Here is a 20,264-nt window from a genome sequence, read left to right as displayed (position 1 = left end):
CCTGCCTGGGATAAATCAATTGCCACAAACCAGCCTTTCCCAGAAGAAACAAGGAGGAGTCCTGTGGCACCTTAGAGACGAAAACATTTATTTGGGCTCACTTCATCAGATGCAAGGAGTGAAAAATACAGTAGGCAGGTATAAATATACAGCACATGAAAAGATGGGGGGGCGGGGGGGAGTCAGGGCTAACGAGGCCAATTCCCAACAGTTGACAAGCAGCTGTGAATATCAACAGAGGGGAAATTACTTGTTGTAGTGACCCAGCCACTCCCAGTCTTTATTCAGGCCTACCTAATTTGATGGTGTCAAGTTTGCAAATTCATTCCAGCAATGCAGTTTCTCGTTGACTCCTCCTTGTTTTGCTGATACAGACTCACAGGGCTACCCCTCTGAAACCTTTCACAGAAGAGTAACACTGAGCACTTCACAGCTGTAAAGCACGTCACAAACACTGCATAATGTGCACTCGTGGCAGAGGAAGTAAATAGTTTAATGTTCGCTCTGCAGAGCAATTTGAAAGGGGCAGCCACCTGAAGTGTCCTGTCCCAAGCCACATCGTGGGAACCAGAAGTTAAATATGAGTGTTTTGAACGTCTGTTACAGAGGATTGGGGCCCCTGGGTGCAGTACCACACCTACTGCCTTCACTTGAGCTTACAAACCGAAACACATAGACCATCTGTTGGGTGGGGAGAAGAATAGGACCTGTCTATATAATCATAATGCAATTATTTTTTTATAATATTGAATGTCACATGTATATAAAGAAGTATCTCCCTGATAAACCCTTATTCATGCCTCCTCCTGTTGAAAGTACTCACTGCGCAAAGCAGAGTCCTAGCTTTTTAAATAATTCTCTAGTACACCTCTCCGGACTCACAAAATTACAACAGAAACTTTGATAAAAAAAAGTAAAAGATTGAATGCTTGAGAATAAAACTGTTGTAAAAATCGGTTTAAATAGCAGAGTTCAACTGATTCTGTTTTTCAACCACCATAGTCTCCCCAGGGGGGAGGTGCACCGTTCCTGGAGGTACTGCAATACCAGGTCGATGCGTGGAGTGGATGGAGCAAGCTCCTATTCCATCTCCCTGTTCCAAAAATCCATTTAATATATAGTCCTCAGATAGAGGACGTATCAGATATTAAACTGATAAGAACAGATACTACACTTGATCTTAGCCAAAAGGCCGAGAAGCGATACTTTTTCGTTCAACTATTATGCAGCCCTCCCATTCCTACGTCTCTCTACATGACAGTGACAGATGCCACTGAGCGCCACTACCGCCATAGTAATTCTTTGACCACTTCAAATCTAATCCTACTTCCTTTGCCTTAGCGCTCCCTTTTTACCAGTCAAAGCAAACCGCCTCCTGCCTGAAAATTCAGCTTCCAAACGAATAAATTCCTCCAGCTTGTTAGCTGTCGCCTTGTCTCTCGTTTCTCTGCCTGAAAGATACTCTCTATTTGCATGAAGCCGGCCCCTTCGCTGCAACGTGCCGACGACATCGGGTTGCTAACCCTATCGTTGCAAGTTTAGACTCGGTGCCCTGCTCGCGCCCCCTGCAGCACACATGACTCAAGCAATTTTTTTTTTTTACATTCGTCGTTGATACAGCAAGCCCCGAAATGCCAGAACTGTCAACTGCCAAGCCTAGATGTCCTGGGGCTCAGCCCTGGGAAGCCCTGGCACGAATTAAGCCCTGATATTTAACCTGCTCAAGTGCCTGAGCCTGTACGCCCGACCCCAACAAGTCTGTAGTCCCAGCACAGAAGAGAGACAATTTAGAGAAAGAGGAAAGAGAGGTTTGTGTCTTGGTGTAAACGGCACAAGGGAGGATGGGAGGCTCTGCAAGATTATTGCTCTTTGCTCCACACAGCTGAGAGATGGCGGGCATTCTGCAGATAACCAGCAGGCTGTTACGGAGGGAGTGTCAGACCGGATCTGTACGTAAGCCGTCTGTGTCTTTTTGTTCTGTGTTGGAACCATGGGGGCCTCCTCCCTCACTAGGGCTCCCAGGCACTCAAGGAATAAATAAATAAGCAAAAACCAGTATTTTAGTACTCCACATAAAAGTAATTGAAACAGAGTTTGGGTTGCATTTCACCGAGGCTACGTCTACACGAGCACTGCTGTCAGTAAAACTTTTGTTGGTCAGGCGTGTGAAAAAAACACCGACCCCACCCCGACATACGTTTCCCAGACAGAAGCACCGGAGTGGCCAGCGCGGGGGCGGTGGGAGACGCGCGCCCGCCCTCACAGCTAGCGCCGCTCAGTGGAAAGGTCTCGGGGGCGCTCGAATCAGGTTGTCATTATCTTAACCTGCCTCCGCACTTTGCAAACACAGTCGTGTCTGACACGGTGTCACATTAGCTGACGTGCGCAAGAAAGAGAACTTTGGTTTTATTGCCTGGAAAAAAAATCAAGTCGGCAGCTGATTACCGCACATGGGCAGATGCACCAGGTTAAAAAGCCCTAACCCAAGACACAAGCTTGTGGACCGCGTCAACTTTAGGGCGCCAGCCCAATAAACCCACGTGCGGGCAGCGGGCTGAGCGGCGGGCGGCCGGGACCCGGCAGGCAGGAGCCTGCCCTTAAAACTCCTGCCCGCCCCGGCCCGCTCTTTTCCGCCCCCCACCCCAGTCCCCTGCCGCGGCAGGGCGAACAAGCTTGGTCCTGCCAGCTGCTGCGGCAGGGCAGGCAAGCTCCCCCCTCCCCCGCCTCTTCCCCCCCCCCGCCTCCCCTCCCTCCCGGCCGCCGATCAGCGGATGGCCCTTGCCAGGGAGGGGGAGCCGCAGCGCGCTCCCTGCTCCGGGGAGGAGGCGGAAAAGAGTCGGGGACCGGGCCTTGGGGAAGCGGGGTTGGAATCAGGGCATACCCCCTCCAGCCCCCCGCCGTGAGCCCTCTGGGCAGGGGGCTGGGAGCACCCCTGTGACCCTAGCCCATGCCCCCAGCCCTCTGCTCTGACCCCTGCACCCCACCACGACCCCAGCCCTGACTCCAGCACCTTGCACACATACCCAGCCCCCCCCCGTCCTGACTCCTGCACCCCCCTCACATGCCCCCAGCCCCCTGCCCTGACTTCTGCACCCCGCACACAGCCCCAGCCCCAGCGTGCCCTGACTCTTGCACCCCCCACATTCCCACCTGCACCCCTCGCACCAAATGGGAGCTGCCCAGGTAAGCACTCCACACCCAAACCTCCTGCCCCAACCCTGAGCCCCCTCCCTCATTCTAGCTCCTGGCCAGACCCTACACCCCAACCCCCAGCCTCCTCCTTCACCCCCAGCCCTGCCTGTGCTCAGTGCACTCCCACCCTCAGCTCAGTGCAGAGAGAGAGGAAGAGAATGGGCTTGAACCAGGGGGAAGGTAGGTACCCACTCTGTGTGGGCAGGGCCGGAAGCCCAGACCGGAAGCGGGCTGAGCGGGGCCAGCACCTGGGACCCGGGCTGGCAGGAGCCGGCGGACGGAACTCCAGACCGGCAGTGGGCTGAGTGGCAGCGGGCTGAGCCGCTCAGCCCACTGCCGGTCTGGGGTTCTGGCTGCCGGCCCCTTGCCAGCTGGGGTCCTGGCCGCAGGCCCTGCTCAGCCCCCTGCCGGTCTAGGTGAACGGAACCCCAGGCTGGCAGTGGGCTGAGCGGGCCGGCGGCATAAGATGAGCATTTTAAATGAAGCTTCTTAAACATTTGAAAACCTTGTTTACTTTACGTACGTCAATAGTTTAATTATATAATATAGAGACTTATAGAGAGAGACCTTCTAGAAACGTTAACAAGTGTTACTGGCACGCGAAACCCTAAATTGAAGTGAGTAAATGAAGACTTGGCACACCACTTCTGAAAGGTTGCCGACCCCTCATCTAGGCCATTGAATTTTAAAGTTACTCACATACCTAAGTATCTACAAGAAAGAGGGATATTTAAACACCAACATTAGAAAAGTGAACCACCAAAAATATGGCCTGTGGGTTTTTGTTTTTAAACAGAATATTGCTTGGAAGATGGGAAACATTCATAGAATTGACAGGTTTCAGAGTAACAGCCGTGTTAGTCTTTATTCGCAAAAAGAAAAGGAGTACTTGTGGCACGTTAGAGACTAACCAATTTATTTGAGCATAAGCTTTCGTGAGCTACAGCTCACTTCATCGGATTTAAAAGCCCTGGGCCCTTTTAAATCGCCAGACCCGTGGGCAGCTGCCCCTTTTGCCCCCGCCCTACCCCAGGCTCCAGCTCATGGTTTGGGGTGGGGAAGCCCTCATATTAGGGTACTAGCAGAGCTGGGGAGGAAGAGAGTGTTCCCAGGAAGGGGAACTGACTCCATGGAGGGTTGTTTCATTTCTGAGCTTTCTTTCCAACTGCCTCTTAAAGCATTAGTGAGACAAGGGTGAGACAATATCTTGTATTGGACCAACCTCTGTTGGTGGGAGAGACAAGCTTTTGAGCGTACACAGAGCTGCTGTTCGGGTCTGGAAAAAACAACTCAGTGTGTCACTGCTAAGTAAAAGTGGAACAGATTGTTTAGCGTAGTTAACACATTTCAAGGGACCGTTCAAGGTGAAGTGGTCTGTTTGAGGAACAGAGGAGCAGAGGTAAACGTGGGCCGGTACAGCATACTGGTAAGAAGTGGCCGCCAGTACAGGCCCATACACAGCCTATGGCAGGGCTTTAACATCGCTGCCCCTTTTGTGCTGCCCTGCCCCAGGGCCGCTGGGGGGTAGGGCGGGGGCAAAAGGGGCAGCTGCCCATGGGTCTGGCGATTTAAAAGGGCCCAGGGCTCCCAGCCGCTACCGCAGCTACCGGAGCCCTGGGCGGCACAGGTCGGGCAGCGCTGAAGGGCTGGCTGGGGGAGGCTGACGCCCAGCCTCGCCCCTTCTGCCTGTGACCCCACCCCTTCCAGGGGCCCGGAGCCAGGCCCCTGTACCGGTAAGACTTTTAAGTTACTTTCACCCCTGCAGAGAGGAAAGCAGTTGCGGGAGGTTGTTAGTGGTTTACAGATTGTTGTAAATAAACAATAAATCTAATATCTTTATTCAGTCTATGATTTTTAGTGTCTAGCAAAGTTATGAATTTAAACTCCCAGGTCCATCTTTTGAAAGTGTTGTGCATGTTTCCTTTGAGGATGAGGGCTGATAGATCACATACAAAAGTGATTGCTCTGCGAGAAGTGCTCACGCATAGGTAATGTGGTGTTCTTGTCTTATTATCTTCTTGTATGAGTTCATTTGAGAGCATAGTGATTGCCTGGTTTCACCCACTGTTACACTGTGTACCTCAAAATAGCACCCTCTGACCCCCATATTCATCATTCATGCGTGGTTGTGATATTTCATAAGAAGCATGTCGTGTAACATATCATATGAAAGGTCACGATCTGCTGATACCCGCTGTTCTGTCCAAACATGTACATCATTAGTGTGTATGAAGTTATGGGATTTAGCTGTAGGGTTGTTACTGAAATACGTTATAAGTTTGGGAGTCTCTCCTGCTAGGTGATGAACCACTCCCAGGAGGGTGTTAAACGGCCATTAATCAACAGGGGAGGACTAATCAAGAGGTTGACAATTCAATGACAATTGTGCAAGCACCGCACAATGGGAACCGCTCAAGTTAAAGAGAGAAATTTGTGTATTAAGAACTGTAACAGTCATTGGGGTGAGAAAATTGTTTGATCTAAATACTGCCTAGTGTAATAAGGTTGTGTGCTTATCTTTTATTTTCTTTGGTAACTATCTCTGACCTTTTATGCCTACCACTTGTAATCACTTAAAATCTATCTTTCTGTAGTTTATCAAGCTGTTTTATAGTTGACCTAAAACAGTGTTTTTTTCTTGAAGTGCTTGGGAAATCTCAGCTCAGGTTACAAAGGCTAGTAGTGCATGTCTTCTCCACATTGAGGGAAGGGTGGGCTGGTAATAAACATACTCTGGTCAGGCTTCTGACCAGGGCAAGACGGTACAGCTCTAGACTGTAAAGCTGGGAGGAATTGGCTGGTGCTTTTATCTATGTGATTTGTGAGTGGCTCTGGGAGCATTCAGAGCAATACAGCTGGGTGAGGGGTTTGCTGATTCTCACAATGCTTTGCTAGTGACAGCACAAATTGAGAATTAAGAGGGCACAGCAGTACCCCAGTACCAAGCGCCAAGCATTGGCAAACACTGTCCTATGCGTATACTTGCTTGTCCAAAGGGGAGTGGGTGGGGTGGCACCAGTGGGTGCACACAAAAATTCCCCCAGGAAGGAAACCCCTATGACAAACCAGCTTCTGTTTCTCTTCACCCTCCCCAGCAGAGCCCAGCATGGGGGCCATGCACCCACACCCTCTTCCCACAGAGCCCAACTGCAGGGCAACCTCCAGCCCAGATTCTCAAACCCCCACCCCAACAAAGCCCAGCTGCAGGGCCGCCCCAGCCCAGACACCCGCACCCCCTCCTCTGCTGCCCAGAACCCTGCAGTTCCCTCCCCCGGCACTGACTTCTATTTGCAAGGTGGGCTCTGCTGGGTCCCGTGCACCCTAGTGGAGGGCTCTGCAGCCCATTTCTTGGGGGGAGGAAGGGGAAGGAAATTCTGCACCTAACATTAATTTCTACAGAAATTCTGCATTGCGCAGTGGTGCAGAATTGCCCCAGGAGTAAAAGTTAACAGATCAAAATGCAGTTTGGGAAGGACAGTGAGGATGTGTTCCAGCTTTGTGGGTCATCCAAAAATGAAGGTACCCCCAAAAAAGTGGACACTTGGCAGAATTGCCCAGCTGCCCTGAAATATTATTGGCCAACAGCTGAACTCAAATTGCAGGGTCAAGGCCCATTAGAATTTAACTCCCCACCCTTTGAATTCAACTGTTGTCAATTCCGCCAAGCGTCCACTTATTTTTGAGTACCTTCATTTTTGGATCCTCAACTTCTGAGGATTTTGTCCAGATTTCCCTTTTTTTGAGGTTTTGCTTTTATATATAAAGTGCCTGGATTGAAGTTCAACAGCTGTAGACATTACCTGAAGGCATTTTTAAAAGCAACATCTGATGACTGATCTGCTCCAGGCATGATCTCAATCAAGATTTGCGGGCCTATAATTCTCATTATAATTATATAGCTGACACTTAACTTTGACGCTATATAGGTGAAAACTACAGTACGCACTCCCCCACACAACTGGTATTTCTACTGACTTGTTTACTTGTTCTAGGGATTTGGACTAACTAACTTCTAATGATTCCAGATTCTACAGGAAACCCATTCAGCAAGCCAGGAACACAAAAAGAGATACACTGCGTATTCATATGGTCATCTAAAAATATCCGGTCCACCCGTAGCATCTGGCATATCTCAATGTAACAGACGTTGACGTTTCCCTGCTTCTAGGATATATGGGGCCCTATGCAGTATTATTCAACTGGTGCCCCTATGCCAGCGCAACTGGTGCTCCTACGCCGGTGCATTCGGCTCTGTGAATAAGACCCCTGTCTTCTGCCGAGTAAGGAGATTGTAGCACGGGCTGGGTGTGCGGGAGCCGACCCGCTTTTACCTGCTGTCCCGGTCATAGGCGCAGACCCCGTGGGTGGGTGCTCTGGGGCTGGAGCACCCATGGGGAAAATTTAATGAGTGCGGAACACCCACGGGCACCAAGCTCCCCACTCTGCAGCCCTTCCCCCGCTCCTCTCGTGCGCCGGCAGCCCCGTGCTTACCAACTCCTCCCGCTCCCTCCCAGTGCTTCTGGAGCGCCGCAAACAGCTGATTTGTGGCGTTCAAGTTCCGGGAGGGAGGGGGAGAAGCGGGGACGGGCGTACTAGGGGGAGGGGAAGCGGGGGAGCAGGGCTTAGGGGAAGGGGTGGAGTGGGGGCGGGGCCTGGAGCAGAGGCGGGGATTGAGCACCCCCCGGCAAGATGAGAAGGTGGCATCTATGGTCCCGGTGGTGCCCCAAATTCTGGCGTGCCCTATGCAGCTGCGTATGCACCAGTAACAACCCTACAGCTAAATCCCATAACTTCATACACACTAATGATGTACATGTTTGGACAGAACAGCGGGTATCAGCAGATCGTGACCTTTCATATGATATGTTACACGACATGCTTCTTATGAAATATCACAACCACGCATGAATGATGAATATGGGGGTCAGAGGGTGCTATTTTGAGGTACACAGTGTAACAGTGGGTGAAACCAGGCAATCACTATGCTCTCAAATGAACTCATACAAGAAGATAATAAGACAAGAACACCACATTACCTATGCGTGAGCACTTCTCGCAGAGCAATCACTTTTGTATGTGATCTATCAGCCCTCATCCTCAAAGGAAACATGCACAACACTTTCAAAAGATGGACCTGGGAGTTTAAATTCATAACTTTGCTAGACACTAAAAATCATAGACTGAATAAAGATATTAGATTTATTGTTTATTTACAACAATCTGTAAACCACTAACAACCTCCCGCAACTGCTTTCCTCTCTGCAGGGGTGAAAGTAACTTAAAAGTCTTACCGGTACAGGGGCCTGGCTCCGGGCCCCTGGAAGGGGTGGGGTCACAGGCAGAAGGGGCGAGGCTGGGCGTCAGCCTCCCCCAGCCAGCCCTTCAGCGCTGCCCGACCTGTGCCGCCCAGGGCTCCGGTAGCTGCGGTAGCGGCTGGGAGCCCTGGGCCCTTTTAAATCGCCAGACCCATGGGCAGCTGCCCCTTTTGCCCCCGCCCTACCCCCCAGCGGCCCTGGGGCAGGGCAGCACAAAAGGGGCAGCGATGTTAAAGCCCTGCCATAGGCTGTGTATGGGCCTGTACTGGCGGCCACTTCTTACCAGTATGCTGTACCGGCCCACGTTTACCTCTGCTCCTCTGTTCCTCAAACAGACCACTTCACCTTGAACGGTCCCTTGAAATGTGTTAACTACGCTAAACAATCTGTTCCACTTTTACTTAGCAGTGACACACTGAGTTGTTTTTTCCAGACCCGAACAGCAGCTCTGTGTACGCTCAAAAGCTTGTCTCTCCCACCAACAGAGGTTGGTCCAATACAAGATATTGTCTCACCCTTGTCTCACTAATGCTTTAAGAGGCAGTTGGAAAGAAAGCTCAGAAATGAAACAACCCTCCATGGAGTCAGTTCCCCTTCCTGGGAACACTCTCTTCCTCCCCAGCTCTGCTAGTACCCTAATATGAGGGCTTCCCCACCCCAAACCATGAGCTGGAGCCTGGGGTAGGGCGGGGGCAAAAGGGGCAGCTGCCCACGGGTCTGGCGATTTAAAAGGGCCCAGGGCTTTTAAATCCGATGAAGTGAGCTGTAGCTCACGAAAGCTTATGCTCAAATAAATTGGTTAGTCTCTAACGTGCCACAAGTACTCCTTTTCTTTTTGCGAATAAAGACTAACACGGCTGTTACTCTGAAACCTGTCAATTCTATGAATGTTTCCCATCTTCCAAGCAATATTCTGTTTAAAAACAAAAACCCACAGGCCATATTTTTGGTGGTTCACTTTTCTAATGTTGGTGTTTAAATATCCCTCTTTCTTGTAGATACTTAGGTATGTGAGTAACTTTAAAATTCAATGGCCTAGATGAGGGGTCGGCAACCTTTCAGAAGTGGTGTGCCAAGTCTTCATTTACTCACTTCAATTTAGGGTTTCGCGTGCCAGTAACACTTGTTAACGTTTCTAGAAGGTCTCTCTCTATAAGTCTCTATATTATATAATTAAACTATTGACGTACGTAAAGTAAACAAGGTTTTCAAAATGTTTAAGAAGCTTCATTTAAAATGCTCATCTTATGCCGCCGGCCCGCTCAGCCCACTGCCAGCCTGGGGTTCCGTTCACCTAGACCGGCAGGGGGCTGAGCAGGGCCTGCGGCCAGGACCCCAGCTGGCAAGGGGCCGGCAGCCAGAACCCCAGACCGGCAGTGGGCTGAGCGGCTCAGCCCGCTGCCACTCAGCCCACTGCCGGTCTGGAGTTCCGTCCGCCGGCTCCTGCCAGCCCGGGTCCCAGGTGCTGGCCCCGCTCAGCCCGCTTCCGGTCTGGGCTTCCGGCCCTGCCCACACAGAGTGGGTACCTACCTTCCCCCTGGTTCAAGCCCATTCTCTTCCTCTCTCTCTGCACTGAGCTGAGGGTGGGAGTGCACTGAGCACAGGCAGGGCTGGGGGTGAAGGAGGAGGCTGGGGGTTGGGGTGTAGGGTCTGGCCAGGAGCTAGAATGAGGGAGGGGGCTCAGGGTTGGGGCAGGAGGTTTGGGTGTGGAGTGCTTACCTGGGCAGCTCCCATTTGGTGCGAGGGGTGCAGGTGGGAATGTGGGGGGTGCAAGAGTCAGGGCACGCTGGGGCTGGGGCTGTGTGCGGGGTGCAGAAGTCAGGGCAGGGGGCTGGGGGCATGTGAGGGGGGTGCAGGAGTCAGGACGGGGGGGGGGCTGGGTATGTGTGCAAGGTGCTGGAGTCAGGGCTGGGGTCGTGGTGGGGTGCAGGGGTCAGAGCAGAGGGCTGGGGGCATGGGCTAGGGTCACAGGGGTGCTCCCAGCCCCCTGCCCAGAGGGCTCACGGCGGGGGGCTGGAGGGGGTATGCCCTGATTCCAACCCCGCTTCCCCAAGGCCCGGTCCCCGACTCTTTTCCGCCTCCTCCCCGGAGCAGGGAGCGCGCTGCGGCTCCCCCTCCCTGGCAAGGGCCATCCGCTGATCGGCGGCCGGGAGGGAGGGGAGGCGGGGGGGGGAAGAGGCGGGGGAGGGGGGAGCTTGCCTGCCCTGCCGCAGCAGCTGGCAGGACCAAGCTTGTTCGCCCTGCCGCGGCAGGGGACTGGGGTGGGGGGCGGAAAAGAGCGGGCCGGGGCGGGCAGGAGTTTTAAGGGCAGGCTCCTGCCTGCCGGGTCCCGGCCGCCCGCCGCTCAGCCCGCTGCCCGCACGTGGGTTTATTGGGCTGGCGCCCTAAAGTTGACGCGGTCCACAAGCTTGTGTCTTGGGTTAGGGCTTTTTAACCTGGTGCATCTGCCCATGTGCGGTAATCAGCTGCCGACTTGATTTTTTTTCCAGGCAATAAAACCAAAGTTCTCTTTCTTGCGCACGTCAGCTAATGTGACACCGTGTCAGACACGACTGTGTTTGCAAAGTGCGGAGGCAGGTTAAGATAATGACAACCTGATTCGAGCGCCCCCGAGACCTTTCCACTGAGCGGCGCTAGCTGTGAGGGCGGGCGCGCGTCTCCCACCGCCCCCGCGCTGGCCACTCCGGTGCTTCTGTCTGGGAAACGTATGTCGGGGTGGGGTCGGTGTTTTTTTCACACGCCTGACCAACAAAAGTTTTACTGACAGCAGTGCTCGTGTAGACGTAGCCTCGGTGAAATGCAACCCAAACTCTGTTTCAATTACTTTTATGTGGAGTACTAAAATACTGGTTTTTGCTTATTTATTTATTCCTTGAGTGCCTGGGAGCCCTAGTGAGGGAGGAGGCCCCCATGGTTCCAACACAGAACAAAAAGACACAGACGGCTTACGTACAGATCCGGTCTGACACTCCCTCCGTAACAGCCTGCTGGTTATCTGCAGAATGCCCGCCATCTCTCAGCTGTGTGGAGCAAAGAGCAATAATCTTGCAGAGCCTCCCATCCTCCCTTGTGCCGTTTACACCAAGACACAAACCTCTCTTTCCTCTTTCTCTAAATTGTCTCTCTTCTGTGCTGGGACTACAGACTTGTTGGGGTCGGGCGTACAGGCTCAGGCACTTGAGCAGGTTAAATATCAGGGCTTAATTCGTGCCAGGGCTTCCCAGGGCTGAGCCCCAGGACATCTAGGCTTGGCAGTTGACAGTTCTGGCATTTCGGGGCTTGCTGTATCAACGACGAATGTAAAAAAAAAAAATTGCTTGAGTCATGTGTGCTGCAGGGGGCGCGAGCAGGGCACCGAGTCTAAACTTGCAACGATAGGGTTAGCAACCCGATGTCGTCGGCACGTTGCAGCGAAGGGGCCGGCTTCATGCAAATAGAGAGTATCTTTCAGGCAGAGAAACGAGAGACAAGGCGACAGCTAACAAGCTGGAGGAATTTATTCGTTTGGAAGCTGAATTTTCAGGCAGGAGGCGGTTTGCTTTGACTGGTAAAAAGGGAGCGCTAAGGCAAAGGAAGTAGGATTAGATTTGAAGTGGTCAAAGAATTACTATGGCGGTAGTGGCGCTCAGTGGCATCTGTCACTGTCATGTAGAGAGACGTAGGAATGGGAGGGCTGCATAATAGTTGAACGAAAAAGTATCGCTTCTCGGCCTTTTGGCTAAGATCAAGTGTAGTATCTGTTCTTATCAGTTTAATATCTGATACGTCCTCTATCTGAGGACTATATATTAAATGGATTTTTGGAACAGGGAGATGGAATAGGAGCTTGCTCCATCCACTCCACGCATCGACCTGGTATTGCAGTACCTCCAGGAACGGTGCACCTCTCCCCTGGGGAGACTATGGTGGTTGAAAAACAGAATCAGTTGAACTCTGCTATTTAAACCGATCTTTACAACAGTTTTATTCTCAAGCATTCAATCTTTTACTTTTTTTATCAAAGTTTCTGTTGTAATTTTGTGAGTCCGGAGAGGTGTACTAGAGAATTATTTAAAAAGCTAGGACTCTGCTTTGCGCAGTGAGTACTTTCAACAGGAGGAGGCATGAATAAGGGTTTATCAGGGAGATACTTCTTTATATACATGTGACATTCAATATTATAAAAAAATAATTGCATTATGATTATATAGACAGGTCCTATTCTTCTCCCCACCCAACAGATGGTCTATGTGTTTCGGTTTGTAAGCTCAAGTGAAGGCAGTAGGTGTGGTACTGCACCCAGGGGCCCCAATCCTCTGTAATAGACGTTCAAAACACTCATATTTAACTTCTGGTTCCCACGATGTGGCTTGGGACAGGACACTTCAGGTGGCTGCCCCTTTCAAATTGCTCTGCAGAGCGAACATTAAACTATTTACTTCCTCTGCCACGAGTGCACATTATGCAGTGTTTGTGACGTGCTTTACAGCTGTGAAGTGCTCAGTGTTACTCTTCTGTGAAAGGTTTCAGAGGGGTAGCCCTGTGAGTCTGTATCAGCAAAACAAGGAGGAGTCAACGAGAAACTGCATTGCTGGAATGAATTTGCAAACTTGACACCATCAAATTAGGTAGGCCTGAATAAAGACTGGGAGTGGCTGGGTCACTACAACAAGTAATTTCCCCTCTGTTGATATTCACAGCTGCTTGTCAACTGTTGGGAATTGGCCTCGTTAGCCCTGACTCCCCCCCCGCCCCCCCATCTTTTCATGTGCTGTATATTTATACCTGCCTACTGTATTTTTCACTCCTTGCATCTGATGAAGTGAGCCCAAATAAATGTTTTCGTCTCTAAGGTGCCACAGGACTCCTCCTTGTTTCTTCTGGGAAAGGCTGGTTTGTGGCAATTGATTTATCCCAGGCAGGTGCTCACACTTACAGCGCTGCAGCTGGGCCCCTGAAGCATTTAGTGGAGAGGCTACCTGTGCCACTGAAAGAGCTTCTCCCGTCAGCATAGGTGCTTCCCCTCCCAGAGAGGCGGTAGCTCTCTCCCTAGTAGAAACCAGTCTACACGGGGGGCGGGCGGGGGGCTAGGTCGATATAATGCGTCGCTCAGGGAATGCATTTTATAGCAACATACGCTGGAAGTCTAGACCAGGGCTCAGTGGCTCGAGAGTTGTTTCCCCCTCCCTTGCAGTTTTTTGTTTTTCCACCAAGCTTTGAAATCAGGACCAGCAGGTGGCGCCAGAGCTCCACAGCCCCAACGGGGGAGAGAGAGAGAGAGAAAGAGAAAGCTGCCAAAACGAAGTGAGCTCTGGAGACTGAGCAGAGCTGGCTGTTGGGACCCACAAAACCTGCAGTCTAAAGGCTTGTCTACATGGGGGAATTGACTGGCCTCCTAGAAGCAGCGTAAGCACTGCTCTGTAGCTCTTCCAGTATAACCCCTGGACACGGACACTCTGTTCCAAATAAAAACAACTTTATTCCCAAAAATTACTACTCCCCTTCCAAAGCTATTCTGCTACGGCCATGGCAGGAACTATTCCCATGTAGACAAGCACCTAAAGCTGCAGGGCTCCCACGTGACAGCTTTGGCATGTTCATTGGTGCCCCACTGGAAGAAACTGCTGAGGGCAGTGTTGTATTCTCCCTCTCTCCAGCCATCAGGCCTGCATGCCAACGTAGTCCAACACGTTACTTGGCTCCGTACAGGGGGAAATGGATGAAATTCTATGACCTGTGTTACACAGGCAGTCAGATCAAATGATCCCATTGTCCCTGCTGCCCTTAAAATCTAGGACTCCATTGTTGCAGCTTTACCTTGTCTGAGAGGCAGCGAAAGGAAGGGAGGGAAAGGCAAAGGAACCTTTGAGATGACAGCCCCTCCCCAATAAATGGCACATTTTCAATACTTAAATATCAAACTGGGAACCCCCAGAGTCTTCACAGTCTCGGTCTCTTCTCCACAGAGCTAGAGCAGACCTGCCCCTCAGAAGCTCTTTGGATTCTAATCTCCTCAGAGACAGACTTATATTCAGAGCGCATGCCGCGCAGGAACAGGGATAAGCAGCTCTCCAGCACATCACACGATAAGGCAGTGGAAACGGAACCTGACTTCTCTTTTCTGTTATGGGGATCTTCTCCTGCATGCGACACAAAAAGTCACAGGGTGGTAGATTCAGGAGATAGGAACAAACAACTGGAACATATGCCATTGTGCAAAATATGCACCTTTCCAGATGTACTGAGCTCTGCTCTGCTAGGGAGACGGAATAGGAGCTTGCTCCATCCACGCCACACGTCGACCTGGTACTGCAGTACCTCCAGGAACGGCGTACCTCCCCTCGGGGAAACTACCAGTGGGGAAGGGGGGGGCGGGGGGGGGAGAGAGAAAAGGGAGAGAAAAAGAAAAAGTTGAGCTGTGTGTTGGCTTAGGGTGTGGTGTCTCTCTTTGTAAGATGCAGAGCTGCGGTGGGGCACCGGCCTGTGATTTAGGAGATCTGGGTGCAATTCCCTGCTCCACCACAGACTCCCTTTGTTACCTTCGGTAAGTCGCTTAGCTTCCCTGTGCCTCAGTTCCCCACCTGTACAGAGGGAACAACAGCCAGGCCCTGCAGATTGCGAGGGGCTCAAATACTATTGTAATGGGGATCCACTAAGTACCGAAGACAGGAGCTAGATCCTGTTCCATCTCACGGAGCCGGACTGATACCAGATGACTGGTTGAAAAGCACTATTGATAAGGGAAGTATTCTCACACTTGCAGAGTCTGAAAGACCAGCGTTGTTCCAAGCGCATATGTTAATTTTAGATTTCTGCATCTTCCCCTCCCAGAGTCAGTGGGGGACAAGGAGCTCCGTGGCACCAAGGATTCAAGTTCTACAACAAAGACTAAAGGCAGGAAAGAGGTAGGCGAGCAGAGTTACGGGGTTGGAGTCTTTATTATTAGTAGTATTAATATTAATAGCACAGTAGCACCTGGGAACCCAATTGAGGTTACGGATCCATCGTGTCAGGCACAGCACAGACGTAGCTTGAGAAGCAGCCTTTGCTCCACAGACCTTAGTCTGTTCCCCCGGCTCCTTTGAGCGGGGCAGGGGGACATAAAACTAGATATCAGACTTTTCCAGGTTAGAAAAATTAGGTGAGTAGCACCTTCTGCACGGGGGGGGGGGGGGGGGCAAATGCTGTGGTGATCTTCTTGTATAGTTACGCAGGGCACCGGCACCCACCAGTCACTGATCTTTTACCTCAGAACAAAATAGTTCAGTTGTCCCCTAAACAGAACAACCCCTCTGAAACCCAAACATGTGGTCCCGCTCCCACTTAGGTTCAGAGAACAACTAGAAGAGTCTTTATTGAGCTTTGCATGCAGTTGAATGGCTTTCAAACATTCCTTGCTACCTGCTAATAACGTCTGAGAAGTGAAACCAGTCAGTGCTCTGGCTTCTCTGCAGCCGAATAGCCACAGAGGGCTCTCAGGTCCCTTTCCTCCAAGCTGCTTCTTTGACTTTACACAAAAACCATACAAAGGAATTCCCTGCAATTCCACTAGCCCTGTCTCCAACTGTGGCCAGTACCAGCTGTCGACAGAAAGGTGGGAGAAGCCCCAGAATGGGCAACGGTGGAATAAGTTGCCCACAGGTAAGTTTCTCCCCCTCCCCCCAACCCCATTACTCAGGTCTACACAGAAGTGTTCCATTTGATAACCTGCAAAAATGTCCCTCTGACCAACAAGAACGCTCTCCTTACATTACAAATACACTCAAAGGCCTTGATCCTGCAAGGTGCCAAGAGCCCCACACACCGGATATTCTCTGAACTCCGAAACCCACAGGTGCCACCCCACCCACTCCCCTTTGGACAAGCAAGTACACACAGAGGACAGGGTTTGCCAACGCTTGGAAACCCACAGACCACCGCACCTATCTTCACAGATCCGGAAATCACCCCAAAACACACCAAGCAATCTGTTGTCTACTGGCAGGCACTCAGATACCACAGAATATGCTCTGAGGAGACAGTCCGGGACAGGCACCTTAACACACGCAAAACCGCCTTCGCCAAAGGGGGACACCCCACCAGAGAAGTACATCGCATCACGGAGTGGGCCACCCAGATACACCAAGGAAACGTGCTTCAATACAGAAATAAAACCCCCACCGACCGCACACCCCTAGTGGTCACCTACTACACCCTACACCGCAACCCATATGGGGTAACAACTAAAACCCATACTTGATAGAAACCCCATCCTGATAGAAATCTTTCCTGAACCCCCACTTCTGGCCTTCAAAACAACCCCTAATCTCTCCAAGCTCATCATCAGAAGCGAGCTCCCCACAGACCAGGACACACCAACTCACTGCAGCGCCAGACACAAAACCTGCAGACACATCTCCACTGCTACAATGATCAACACACTCCACAACACACCTTTCAAGATCCACGGGTCCTACACATGCCAATTCCAATCACAACATGTGGTTTACCTCATCCAGTGCACTAAATGCCCCAACAACAACTATGTGGGTGAAACCAGAGAATCACTATGCTCACAAATGAACAGGAAAATGAAAGGACAAGAACTCCACATCATCTGTGGGTGAGCACTTCTCACAGAACAATCACTCTTGTATGTGATCTATCAGCCCTCATCCTCAAAGGAAACCTGCACAACATTTTCAAAAAGAGGGGCCTGGGAGTAGAAATTCATAACTTTGCTAGACACTAAAAATCCTGGACCGAACAAAGATACTGGGTCGATGGTTTATTTACTACAATCTGTAAACCACTAACAGCCTCCCCCAACTGCTTTCTCCTCTGCCCCTTTGCTTTCTTTTCTGTGACCGGAGGAGTGTTAGCAGGCCACTTCACCTTGAAGGGTCCCTTGAAATGCGCTAACTACGCTAAACAAACTACGCTAAACAATCTACTCCACCTTGTACTTAGCAAGGAGTGAAACTCCGAGGCTTTGTCTACTCTGGAACTTGTCTTTCTGGGGTGTTAAAAAAACAAAAAAACCCACCCACGCTCCGGAAAAACAGAAGTTTAACTATGAAAAGCGCCTGCGTGAACAGCGGGGTGTGTGCAGGAGCTGCTGCTGCTCCTTGGGGGTGGAATTGCTGGGTCTGCAGGAGAGCTCTCTCCTGCAGACAAACAGCAGCTACGCTGCGCGCCTGTTCGTGGCACGGCTGCAGCGGATTTTTCACATCCCTGAGCAACGCAGTTATGCCGATGTAAGTCTGTAGCGTGCACCTGGCCCTACTCTTGTTTACTTTTGCCAATGCGAAATACACTGTTGGCACTAACCATTTATTCTTGGCACACTTCTCTCTGTCCGCCCCTCCCCCCAAAAAGGAAACCTAAATCACCCAAAGGGAAGGGCTAAAATTAGCCATAAATGAGACAGACACAGGAGCTTAACAAACAATAGACACGTCCCACCAACTACAGCCAGAATAGTCCCCTTTCCACACATCTCGGTGGGCACTCACCAGGATCATCGTCTTTCAGAGCTCCTGCCGCTACTCCCCTGCTGCCAAAGACTGAATTACCTCATCCCCATAGGGAGAATCCCAACCTAAATAACGCCCCAGGCGCCTCCCCTTTCCCCACCAGCTCTTGGGAGGCCACAACAGCCATAAAGTAGAGGTAGCAGGGACAGATCAGCTCATTTCCAGGACACCACCAATAGAAGGAGGAACTGGGACCTGTATCCTTGGGTAGTTTATGCCTGTAGTTAAGCAGGACAGGTCTTGGCTGTGGATCTGAAGACTGTGGATTTAAATCACACCCATGATCCATGTGCGACTGAAAAAACATGCACATGTATAAAAGTTAGCAGGGGGGAGCCCAGTGTAACTGCTGGCTTCATTTCAAGCGGGAGAAAAGGAAGGTCTAGTGGCTAGGGTACTGAACTGAGCCTGGGAAGTCCTTGGTTCTATTCCTAACTCAACCACAGAGGCCCAGATCTGACCTCAAAGGTGTTTAGATGCTTAACTCCCACTGATTTCAATGCGAGTTAAGTGCCTAAATACCTTTAAGAATCTGGGCCAAGTTCCCTAGGTGACCCTGGGCTCCTCATTTAACTTCCCAGGGCCCCTATCAACGAAGAACAACACTCCCCTACCCCACAAGCATTGCAGGGGTAGAATCACGAGGTGCACAGAGACTGCGGCGGCGGGGGCCAGATAAGTACCTCGACCGATTGCGGTTTACCTGGATTCCTTATGGCAGTCCCAGGATTACAGACAACCCAGGACCTGTGATCAGGTAACAGGGTTTAGTTCCTTATTCGCCTTCACATCGGAAGGAAAACAGAGCGAATTCTGAGCCCCTCAAGTCACACCGGCGTCCGGTCCGGCCTCCCCGATCTCCACACGGAGCCGCTGCAGCTGCCCCGCGGCAGCACTTCAGCCTGGCCACTCCGCGGAGCGGCGGCTCTCCCGCCGCTGCCCTTCACCCACCTCCCCGAGCGATGCCAGCAGAGGTGATGGGGGACGAGTTACGGTCAGGTGCCCCCAGATTTCTGCCAGGGTTTGCTGGCACCGCTCGGCCACATGCTCGCCCCCCCCTCCCCCAGCAACCGGCGCCTCCGAGCTGCGCCCCCCAAGTAGGAGCAACAGCTGGGAGGCCGCTGCTTTCCGCTGGGGGGGGAGTGGGGGGGAGAAGAGTCTGCCAGCCAAACTTTTCCATTGTCCCCCCCGGCACGGGCAGGTCCGGGCGGCAGGTAGCGAGAGGTGCGCGCTCCACCGCGTGTCTCCCCCCGGGAAGTTGGTCCAATGGCAGCTGGGACCTCACCTACCTCCTGCTCCGAAGGCAGAATTCCAACGGCCAAAGCGGCTCCCCCGGGACCGAGCCCCAGGCCGGGACCCTGTGGCCAGGCTCTGTCCCCGCAGCGCGGAGCGCGTCTCTCGCTGGAGACAGAGGGGTCTGGTCAGCCAGAGCGCCGGCGCCCACTGGGGAGGCGGGGCCTCCTCACAGGGCGGGTAGCCCGCGGCTCAGCCACCTGGCGGGGGGGGCGGGGTCTGAGGGCGGGTAGCCCGGGGCTCAGCCACCTGGCGGGGGGGGCGGGGCTCAGAGGGCGGGTAGCCCGGGCTCAGCCACCTGGCGGGGGGGGGCGGGGCTCAGAGGGCGGGTAGCCCGGGGCTCAGCCACCTGGCGGGGGGGGCGGGGCTCAGAGGGCGGGTAGCCCGGGCTCAGCCACCTGGCGGGGGGGGCGGGGCTCAGAGGGCGGGTAGCCCGGGGCTCAGCCACCTGGCGGGGGGGGCGGGGCTCAGAGGGCGGGTAGCCCGGGGCTCAGCCACCTGGCGGGGGGGGGCGGGGTCTGAGGGCGGGTAGCCCGGGCTCAGCCACCTGGCGCGGAGGGGGGGCGGGGTCTGAGGGCGGGTCGCCCGGGCTCAGCCACCTGGCGGGGGGGGGCGGGGCTCAGAGGGCGGGTAGCCCGGGGCTCAGCCACCTGGCGCGGAGGGGGGGCGGGGTCTGAGGGCGGGTCGCCCGGGCTCAGCCAACTGGCGCGGAGGGGTGGCGGGGTCTGAGGCCGGGTCGACCGGGCTCAGCCACCTGGCGGGGCTCAGAGGGCGCGCAGCCCGGGGAGCGGATCAATTGGTCTGACCCCTCCCAGCGCTCCTCTCCCCTCGCTGCGAACGGGGCGTAGCGAGCCCAGCGGGAGGCCGACTCGCACCCGCCTCACCCTGGTTCTAAACGCACGGCCGGGCTCGCGACTGGTGTGTTCTGCTCCGCCCCTCCGCCGCCCGGACCAATAGGAGCTCAGCATGC

The 20,264-nt window shown here is 52.8% G+C and overlaps 1 long non-coding RNA gene and 2 other non-coding genes across 3 annotated transcripts; 1 reads left to right on the top strand and 2 right to left on the bottom strand.

Annotated features, from left to right (window-relative positions):
- Window positions 1–1,013: 1,013 nt before the first annotated feature.
- LOC119566881 lies at window positions 1,014–1,204 on the bottom strand. The gene has a single exon (XR_005226354.1). It is a non-coding gene; the product is annotated as a U2 spliceosomal RNA (small nuclear RNA).
- Window positions 1,205–12,205: 11,001 nt separating this feature from the next.
- LOC119566880 lies at window positions 12,206–12,396 on the top strand. The gene has a single exon (XR_005226353.1). It is a non-coding gene; the product is annotated as a U2 spliceosomal RNA (small nuclear RNA).
- Window positions 12,397–13,496: 1,100 nt separating this feature from the next.
- Window positions 13,497–19,455, bottom strand: LOC114018744. The gene is made up of 3 exons (XR_005226324.2): window positions 19,291–19,455; window positions 14,715–14,836; window positions 13,497–14,626 (listed from the first exon to the last, which is right to left on the bottom strand). It is a non-coding gene; the product is annotated as an uncharacterized LOC114018744 (long non-coding RNA).
- Between the last annotated feature and the right edge of the window lie 809 nt (window positions 19,456–20,264).

The sequence above is a fragment of the Chelonia mydas genome, chromosome 7 (genome assembly GCF_015237465.2).
Source record: "Chelonia mydas isolate rCheMyd1 chromosome 7, rCheMyd1.pri.v2, whole genome shotgun sequence".
Taxonomy (NCBI): Eukaryota; Metazoa; Chordata; order Testudines; family Cheloniidae; genus Chelonia; species Chelonia mydas.
Note: the sequence above shows the minus strand (reverse complement) of the source record. Positions and strands in the feature narration are given on the sequence as shown.